This window comes from Nomascus leucogenys, unplaced genomic scaffold, assembly GCF_006542625.1.
Source record: "Nomascus leucogenys isolate Asia unplaced genomic scaffold, Asia_NLE_v1 001609F_30189_qpd_obj, whole genome shotgun sequence".
NCBI lineage: Eukaryota > Metazoa > Chordata > Mammalia > Primates > Hylobatidae > Nomascus > Nomascus leucogenys.
In genome coordinates, this window is record NW_022096625.1 from 13494 (window position 1) to 22911 (window position 9418).

The 9418-nt window shown below is 42.8% G+C and overlaps 1 long non-coding RNA gene across 1 annotated transcript; it reads right to left on the bottom strand.

The window, feature by feature from the left end:
- Positions 1–739: 739 nt before the first annotated feature.
- Positions 740–6013, bottom strand: LOC105737773. Its single transcript, XR_001113457.2, has 3 exons — positions 5976–6013; positions 3926–4131; positions 740–1677 (listed from the first exon to the last, which is right to left on the bottom strand). It is a non-coding gene; the product is annotated as an uncharacterized LOC105737773 (long non-coding RNA).
- Positions 6014–9418: the final 3405 nt, after the last annotated feature.

Consider the following 9418-nt stretch of genomic DNA (forward strand, 5'->3'; position numbering starts at 1 on the left):
ACCTAAATGAAAAACGCAAAACTTTCGTATTTTTTTCTTTTTTCTTTTTCTTTTTTTTTCTTTCTTTCTTTCTTTTTTTTTTTTTTTTTTGAGATGGAGTTTTACTCTTGTTGCCTAGACTGGAGTGCAGTGGCACTATCTTGGCTCACTGCAACCACCACCTCCTGGGTTCAAGCAATTCTACCTCAGCCTCCAGAGTAGTTGGGATTACAGGTGCCCACCACCATGCCCACTAATTTTGTATTTTTAGTAGAGACGGGGTTTCACCATGTTGGTCAGGCTGGCCTCAAACTCCTGACCTCAGGTGATCCACCTGCTTCGGCCTCCCAAAGTGCTGGGATTACAGGAGTGAGCCACCGGACCTGGCCTACGTTTTATATTTTAAAAAGAAAAATAAGGCACTTTGGGAGGCCGAGGCAGGTAGATCACGAGGTCAGGAGATTGAGACCATCCTGGCCAACATGGTGAAACCCCATCTCTACTAAAAATACAAAATTAGCCAGGCATGGTGGCGTGCGCCTGTGGTCCCAGCTACTCAGGAGGCTGAGGCAGGAGAGTTGCTTGAATCTGGGAGGCGAAGGCTGCAGTGAGCCGAGATCATGCCACTGCACTCCAGCCTGGGCAACGGAGCGAGACTCTATCTCAAAATAAATAAATAAATAAAATAAGAAAAATAATTATGGCCTTATTTATAAGTAGGACAGGGTTTCTTAAACAAGATGCAAAAACAAAATCAAAATAATTAAAAATAAATAAACTGTATTATTTAAAGCTTATAAAATGTTCTCTGAAACAAAAACCCAAAAACAAATTGAGAAGACAAGCCACAGAGTGAAAGGAGATATTATTAATGCATATAAATGACAAAGAATTAGTACACAGGATATACAAAAAACACCAAAAAAAATCAATTTGAAAAGGACACACCTACAAAAAAAGGCAAAATATATGAAAAGGCCAAGGACCGAAGAGGAAATTGAACGATCAATCCAACAAATGACAATTGCTCAAACTCATCAGTAATCAAGGACACACATAATGAATAGCCTGCATCATCGTTTGATACTTATCAGCTTAGCACAGATGAAAGTGTCTGACAACGCAAGAGTTAGTCAGGAAAAGAAGACACAAGAAAATTCCTATATGCGACTGGGAATTGTCAATTCCTGAAATCAGTGAGAGAAACAATTTGGCAAGAAGCAAATCTGCTTCTTGGATGTACAGTGCAAGGAGACAAATGGCAGTATTGTTTATACATCTGTAAGAGCTAACACTTGGAAACTTTTGGAAGAAACAGTCCTCCACAGGCTTCCTGTTCTCCTACAGGTCTTACTGGGTGCACCAAGACAATAAAACCTTGACTCTTCTTTACTGGATCCATTTTTCAGCATCATAGTTGCAGCGAGGAACCTCAAAGGAGCAGGCTTGCCTACTGCCTGCTGTAGGTCCACACGGTGCCCCAGCTCAGTGTTCCTCTACTGTGACTTGACCCAATGCATGTGCGGGAGTCATAGGGTCTCTGCATCACCCCGTGGTCATCAGGGCTTGGGGCACCAGTGCAGATACACTGACACTGGCCATTGCTTTAGCTATGACAAATAAATGAAGTCTTTTGTCTCTGATTCAGAAATCTTGTCTTTTGCCAGCATCCATGAGGCAGCAGCCTCACTTGTGTATCTGTAAGTAGTGAGTGAAATCTCAGCCTCTTCACAGTTCTTGACAGAAGCCACCCAAATATCCCTGATCATCATCATGATTAAATGGTATGATTCACGTGAAATGGAGACAGAGCAGGGATCCCTTTGAGGGGCCTACCACTCCTCCCAACCAAGCATAGAAATTAAGAAAAATCTTGAGTTCCTTTGAGGGAAATTCCGAGAACCTAGCTAGCCCTGAGGAGTAAGTAAGCAACCTGATAAGCAAGAAGGTAACAATAGCTAAGACAATAGCCGAGGAAGTTAGAGCCACCAAATGTCTGGTTCCCCATAGAAACTAAAGACAACACTTAATATATATCCCTGAGTTGTTTGCAAGAAACCTGGACTCCCACCAAATGGAAAATGACATCTGCTGGCACATAGACCTTAGATAACAGAGGAACTGGGGACTGAACTCTGACTGCAATTTTTTGCTCTGAATTTCTTCCTGAGTGGCCTGGAGGAAGTCATGCCTACAGGTGGGAGCTCAACATTCCTTTCTGTGGACCCCTAGGCTTTAGACAAAGTTTCATTCCCTTAACCAATTCGCAAATCAGAAAATCTTTGAATCTACCCGTGACCTGTGCCTCGCCCCACACTTCAAGATATCCCACCTTTTTTGGCCAAACCGATGTAAGACCTCCATGTATTGATTTATGACTTTGCCTGTAACTTCTGCCTTCCCACCTTTAAAAACCCTTATACTCAAGCCATTCGGGAGTTTAGGTCCTAAGAGTGAGCTATCTGGTTCTCCTTGGTTGGTGCCCTGTTATAAACGCCTCACTTTTTTCACTGCAAATCCCACTGTCAGTGTTTGGCTTTGCTATGCCAGGATGGGTGGACCCAAGTTCAGTTGGGTAACAATGAAATGCAATACATTAGTTAAATGAAGGTAGCTACATCTGTTGGCATTATTAAATTGCAAAAACATAATGTTCAGTGAAAAAAGCTTGCTAGAGAGTGATGTAATCAACAAAAGTTCAATACTTTGCTATATATAGTTTATGGAGCCATTCATCTGTAGTATTAATATAGCGTCATTCTGGGGATGAAAAACATCAGTTTAAGGACAGGGTGGGAAGAATGGAGGGGCTTCCATGATCCTCGTGTGTGTTGTTTCTTAAGGAAAAAAGAGCTGAAGCAAATCTGCCAAAATATTAGTTTTGTACGTGAGAATATAGGCGTTCATTATGTTGTTGTTATGCTTTTCTGGATATTTGAAGTCATCCATAATTTCAGAATATCAGTGATGATGGAGCTTCCCATTTTGTACCATCAATCCGTCTAAGATTCACAGAATTACCTCACATTTCCCTTTAAATATGAATCTTGGTTCTCACAGTTGGAGGTTTAATGTTTCCAAAGGTATAAATATGGTTTTTTGTTTTTGTTTTTTCGAGATGGAGTCTCAAACCCGCCTCCCGGATTCAAGCGAGTCTCAAACCCGCCTCCCGGGTTCAAGCGATTCTCCTGCCTCAGCCTCCCGAGTAGCCGGGACTACAGTCATACACCACCACACCCAGCTAATTTTTGTATTTTTAGTAGAGACGGGGTTTCACCTTGTTGGCCAGGATGGTCTCGATCTCTTGACCTCGTGATCCTCCTGCCTCAGCCTCCCAAAGTGCTAGGATTACAAGCGTGAGCCACCGCGCCCAGACAAATATGTGTTTTTGTAGGTGGAAACTTGTGTCAAATTAAAACATCCTCTATACCAGAAACCTGGGGAAAAACATCATTAATTGGCCTGACAGGAAATCGGACAGTTGTTTTTTTTTAAAAAAAAAAAAAAAAAAAAAAAAAAAAAAAAACATTAAAGTCCTAATGTGGAGGCAGAGAAAAGACCCATGCTGCTCACTGTCTGTGGCCTGATGCCTCCATCTTTTTCTGCGGGGCCTTTGTCCCGGGTCCCCCTCTCCTGATCCAGATGAATGAATGAAATGAACTAATGTGTACACAGACTCTGTGTACATATGGCTTTGATTTGGGAGAAAAGATGAATCACTCTCAACTGGTAATCTGATCTTTGCCCTTCTGCTAGTAAACAGTTGAAAGATAACTCAATACATTCTCTGCCTGCCTTTTAAAACCAGAATAGCAAATAAAAGCCCTAGAGGGGCCTGGTTTGGATGGGGGAAGCCATTTATCACCTTCAGGGAAAAGAGAATGTAAATAGATCCACATTTATTCTCTGGTCCTCCCGTGGCCAGGACAGCCTTAGAAATACTCACCTTGTTTCAGTTAGCAGGCCAAGGGTCAGCGGTCAAAAGAGCTGCTCCAGCAAGCTCTGTGTGGTGCCTCAAACAGGCCACACAAAGAGATGCTGTTTAAAATCGGAATTCCTTTCACCCTGAGTAAGTTTCCAAAGCAAAGGGGTCACCCGGTGAGTGTTGGTGGAGTCCTCACTGTTTGTCCTGCCTCTTGCTACGGAGGACATCTGGCAAAAGCAGATCAGAAATTGAAAGAAGTCTGTCCCAGGTCTGCCCTCCCCAAGTGGTGGAATTTCTCATGCGGTTGTTGCTTGGGGTGTGCCACTCTGTACTTGAGTAGGTGGAGGGTGAACAGACTGATCGGCTGGCTATGAGATGAGAGCAGGATGATGATCATTCACTGGGACGTGTCTGGCCAACTGGGAAAAGTCAGGTAGCTCAAGGCCTGGAGATTCTCATCAGGGAGAGCACAATGGGGCCAGGCCTACAGCTGAGGTCCAGGCACAGAGGCTGGGCTATGAAAACCAGTGTCCTCAGTGACTGCGACAATGACATGTCCTCTATCACCACCTGCTACCGCGAAGCCCCAGCCCTGGTTCACCTGTAGACTCAGATCTGGGTCTGAGAGGGAGGCTTGACTTCTGCCCCTCTCATTAACAGAATCCACAGCATCAGGGCTGAGAGTGGTGGCAGGGCCCAGGAACAGTGATATCCAGTAGAATAAGCGTGACCCCTTGCGGCCCCCGCAAACCAGAGGGAGTGCCGGCACCTCCGCCCAGCCTCAGGCAGCTGACTTCACTAAAGGAGGCCAAAACGAAAGAAAAAGGTGACAAGTGTGTTTTGATGGCTGATGCACAGGCTCCCAGAGAACTTTCAGAAATCAGCTGGGAGTTGGGAGGATTTTTGAATTGTCCTTTTGCAATAGCATGTTGAAGAAAAACTAGCTAAATATACTTTACGTGTAATTCCATGTCAATATGCATTTCATAGATGGCAATCAAAGGCAAGGAGTTCCTGTGCCAAATGGTATTGCCAATATTAAGTTTCTCGATACAGTGTATATTTTGTTGTACTGGTTTGCTGGGGCTGCCAGAACAAAGTTCCACAAATTGGTTGCCTTAAACAACAAAAATGTATTGTCTCACAATTTCTGGAGGACAGAAGTCCAAGAACAAGGTGTTGGCAGGGTTGTTCCTTCTAACGGCTGAAGGAGAATCTGTTGCAGGCCTCTCTCCTTGGCTTGAGGACATTCATCTTCTCCCTGTGTCTCTTCACATCATCTTCCCTCTAGGCATGTCTGGGTCCAAATTTCCCCTTTTTATTATTATTTATTTATTTATTTATTTTTGAGATGGAGTTTCACTCTTGTTGCCCAGCCTGGAGTGAAATGGCACAATCTTGGCTCACTGCAACCTCCGCCTCCCGGGTTCAAGTGATTCTGCTGCCTTAGCCTCCCAAGTAGCTGGGATTACAGGTGCCCACCACCAAGCCCAGCTTTTTTTTTTTTTTTTTTTTTTGGTATTTTTAGTAGAGATGGGGTTTCTCCATGTTGGCCAGGCTGGTCTCGAACTCCTGACCTCAGGTGATCCACCCACCTTGGCCTCCCAAAGTGCTGGGATTGCAGGCATGAGCCACCATGCCTGGCCAAATCTCCCCTTTTTATAAGGACACCGGTCATATTGGACTAGTTATATTGGATTAGATGCCCACTCTACTCTAGTATGACCTCATTTTAACTTGATCACATCTTCAAAAACCCTGTTTCCAAATGCAGTTGCATTCTGAGGTACTAGGGGTTAGGATTTGGACATAGACATTTTGAGGGACACAATTCAACCCTTATTTGCCAAATCACTTTTTAGAATGATTAAGGCAATTAACAATCTTATTAAAGTGAAGAAACAACCGACACAGTGGGAGAAAATATTTGCAAACTACCCATCTGACAAGGAATTAATAACCAGAATATATAAGGAGCTCAAACAACTCAACAGGAAAAAATCTAGTAATCCAATCAAAAATCAAAATAAAAAATCAGAAGTGAATAGACATTTCTCAAAAGAAGACTTACGAATGGCAAACAGGCATATGAAAAGGTGCTCATCATCACTGATTATCAGAGAAATGCAAATCAAAACTACAATGAGCTATCTCACCCCAGTTAAAATGGCTTTTATCCAAAAGACAGGCAATAACAAATGCTGGTGAGGATGTGGAGAAAAGGGAACACTAGTACATTGTTAATGAGAATGTAAATTAGTACAACAACTATGGAGAACCGTTGGGAGGTTCCTCAAAAAACTAAAAATACAGCTAGCATATGATCCAGCAATCCCACTGCTGGGTCTATACCCAAGAGGAAGGAAATCAGTATATTGAAGAGATATCTGCACTCCCATGTTTGTTGCAGCACTGTTCACAATAGCTAAGATTTGGAAGCAAATTAACAGTCCATCAACAGATGAACAGATAAGGAAAGTGTGGTACATATACACAATATATACACAATGGAGTACCATTCAGCCATAAAAAGAATAAGATCCTGTCATTTGCAACATGGATGGAACGAAACTGGAGGACATTATGTTAAGTGAAATAAGCCAGGCACAGAAAGACATACATCACATGTTCTCACTTACTTGTGGGATCTAAAAATCAAAACAATTGAAATCATGGACATAGAGAATAGGAAGGGTGATTACCAGAGGCTGAGAAGGATAGTAGGGGACTGGGGAGATAAGGTGGGAATGGTTCATGGATACCAAAAAAAAAAAAAAAAAAAAATAGAAGAATGAATAATACTATTTGATAGCACGACAGGGAGACTATAGTCAATAATAATTTAACTGTACATTTTAAAATAACTAAAAGTATAATTGGATTGTTTATACCACAAAGAATAAACGCTTGAGGGTATGGATACCCCATTATTCATGATGTGCCTATTTCACATTGCATGCCTGTATTAAAACATCCCACGTACCCCGTAAATATATACCCCTACTGTGTACCCACAAAAATTAAAAATAAAAATTTTTTAAATCTTGTCAACAGTGTATTAGGACATTGTGTTGCTGCAATTTCCTTAGCATCAAGTGCCATCTTTAAAAAACAAAAAAACAAAAAAAACTTACTGATAGGTTTTTAGAGCCTGGTAATTCATTCATGTTTCTTTTTCGTTTTTGTTTTTTTTTTTTCTCCGTTGCCCAGCCTGGAGTGCAGGGGCACAGTCTCGGCTCACCGCAACCTCCGTCCCCTGGGTTCAAGCGATTCTTCTGCCTCAGCCTCCCAAGTAGCTGGGATTTTAGGTGCCCGCCACCACACCCGGCTAATTTTTGTATTTTTAGTAGAGACGAGGTTTTGCCATGTTGGCCAGGCTGGTCTCAAACTCCTGATCTCAGGTGATCCACCCACTTCAGCCTCCCAAAGTGCTGGGATTACAGGCATGAGCCACTGTGCCCAGTCGGTAATTCATTCTTAAGTAAACTGGCCATGTATGAATTGGCCATTTGAGTTCTTTCACAAAATATAAAATTATTTCTCCCCTTATAGCAGCTATTGTTGAATAAGATGCCAAGAAGGACAGCCAGCAATACTCAGTGCACAGATGCACTGGCAGGATTACCGGGTCCATCTCCACCTCACTAATGCCTTCTAGAGGTCACCATGAGCGTGGTAGGAAGCAATTTAGAATCAGAAGCACAGGGGTTCAAATCCCAGCTCTGGGACTTTCTAAATGTGCTCTTTTTCCAACCTTTTGAAGCCTGTATTATCTTATACAAAAAACCTTATCCTCTTCACCCAACTTTTCAAGGATTAAAAAATCCTCTCATGGCATATTGCTGCACCACAGTCTGTGGTGCATTATGGATGTCCAGTAATGTGTGTGGACCCTAAAGCTGCTCTGAGGACCAGATTCTCCCCATGGAGTAAACAGGCCACAGGTCGTTAAGGGAACCAGATGCTCATGAACAACAGACCATTCATATGGATTAGCGGGTTTCTGCAAGGAAGAAGAGGGTTTGATCATCTCATTATTTGTTTCATGTGTCAGAATTGAATCACAATGGAGCATTCATTGACCTAAAATTAAATTACTTGTCATATTTTTTATTCAACCATTTCCTCCTTTCCTTGGTAAATATAATTTTTTCTCATTCTAATGAAGCTCCTTGGAAACATCAAATCACTGCTTTATTTTAATCAGAGTAATTAACCAGTGATGGATGAGGCACAGGTAGCATGTGGATTTGGTGGGGGAGTCTTCAGTAAGCAAAGGATGGTGCCAGGGCGGCTTTACATTGGTCCTTGGAAGAGTGGTGAAGTTGTGCCCACACCCCGAAATGTGTAAGATCAGCTGTGACCCCTGGTGGAGCAAGAAAGCAAGACTGTGAAAAATATAAATTGTCATATCATTTTCTCAGAATCAAAAGACAACTCTAACTCCGTAATTACCTTGTGCGTATCTATTCTCTTAGAAGTCAAGGAAAACCCTATCTATAGAATATATCTCATCATCAGTTTATCCTCATAAAATAGATACTTTCAAATCAGCTCCACTTCCAATTTTGAAATGGATCTTACCCCTTTTCAGATAAAGTCTGAGTTCATTGTGCACCTTCACCTTTCTGTATGTAGGTCTTTGTCACACCAATGGACGCGCCAGGCCCAGGCTGTGGGTGGATCCTGGGCTCTCTGTCTGTCACTTCTCCTGAGCCCTAGAGGAACACTGCACCCAGCTGCAGCTTTTCATATACCCTCAGGGCACGGCCCAGAGGGAAACTTGACTCTGGCTGCTTCAGCGTATCTGGCCTAAGACCAGAGCTCCTGCTTTGGCGATCAGTCATCTACACACCAAGGTCCCTGAGATCTTGCCATTTTTCTAGAGTACTCCCCAGAGAGCAGGACTCAGAGGCCCAACCTCAGGAGACATTTCTGTCTATGCCTGTCTCTCTCTGTTCTGTCTCTCTTTCTATTTCTGTGTCTGTCTTCCTCTGCCTGTCTTTGTCTCTCCTGTCTTTGTCTCTCTATCTCTGTCTCTCTGTCTCTGTCTCACACACACTCCTCACATCTGTCACTTCTTTCCATAACCCATGGGGTACAGAGGAATATATTTTTCTTTTTCCCTTACAATCCTCCCCACAGGTAGTAAAGATTTTGTGTGTGTGTGTTTCTATTTTTCTCATGCCTTCTTAATTACTTGACTGATTTGCTTTGGGAAATCAAAGCCAGCCGGGCTCAGGAGTTTTGTTGTTGATTGTTTGCTGTTTTGCTTTGCCACTGTCATGTCCTTTCTTGGTGCAGTAGAGATCTAGCTATTGCTGGAATGAAGAAAAGGGAAAGGGGAGAGGGAGAAGGGGAAAAACAGCAGGGAGCAAAAAAGAATTTGACCAATTTCTGAGAAAAGTGTAAAAATACTGTCTTCCCACACCATGAAATGCCTGCATTCCAACAGCAGCTTTGTGGGTAAGAGTGATGGTGATTCGGTCACGTGGCCGGTAGAGCAGCCAGCGA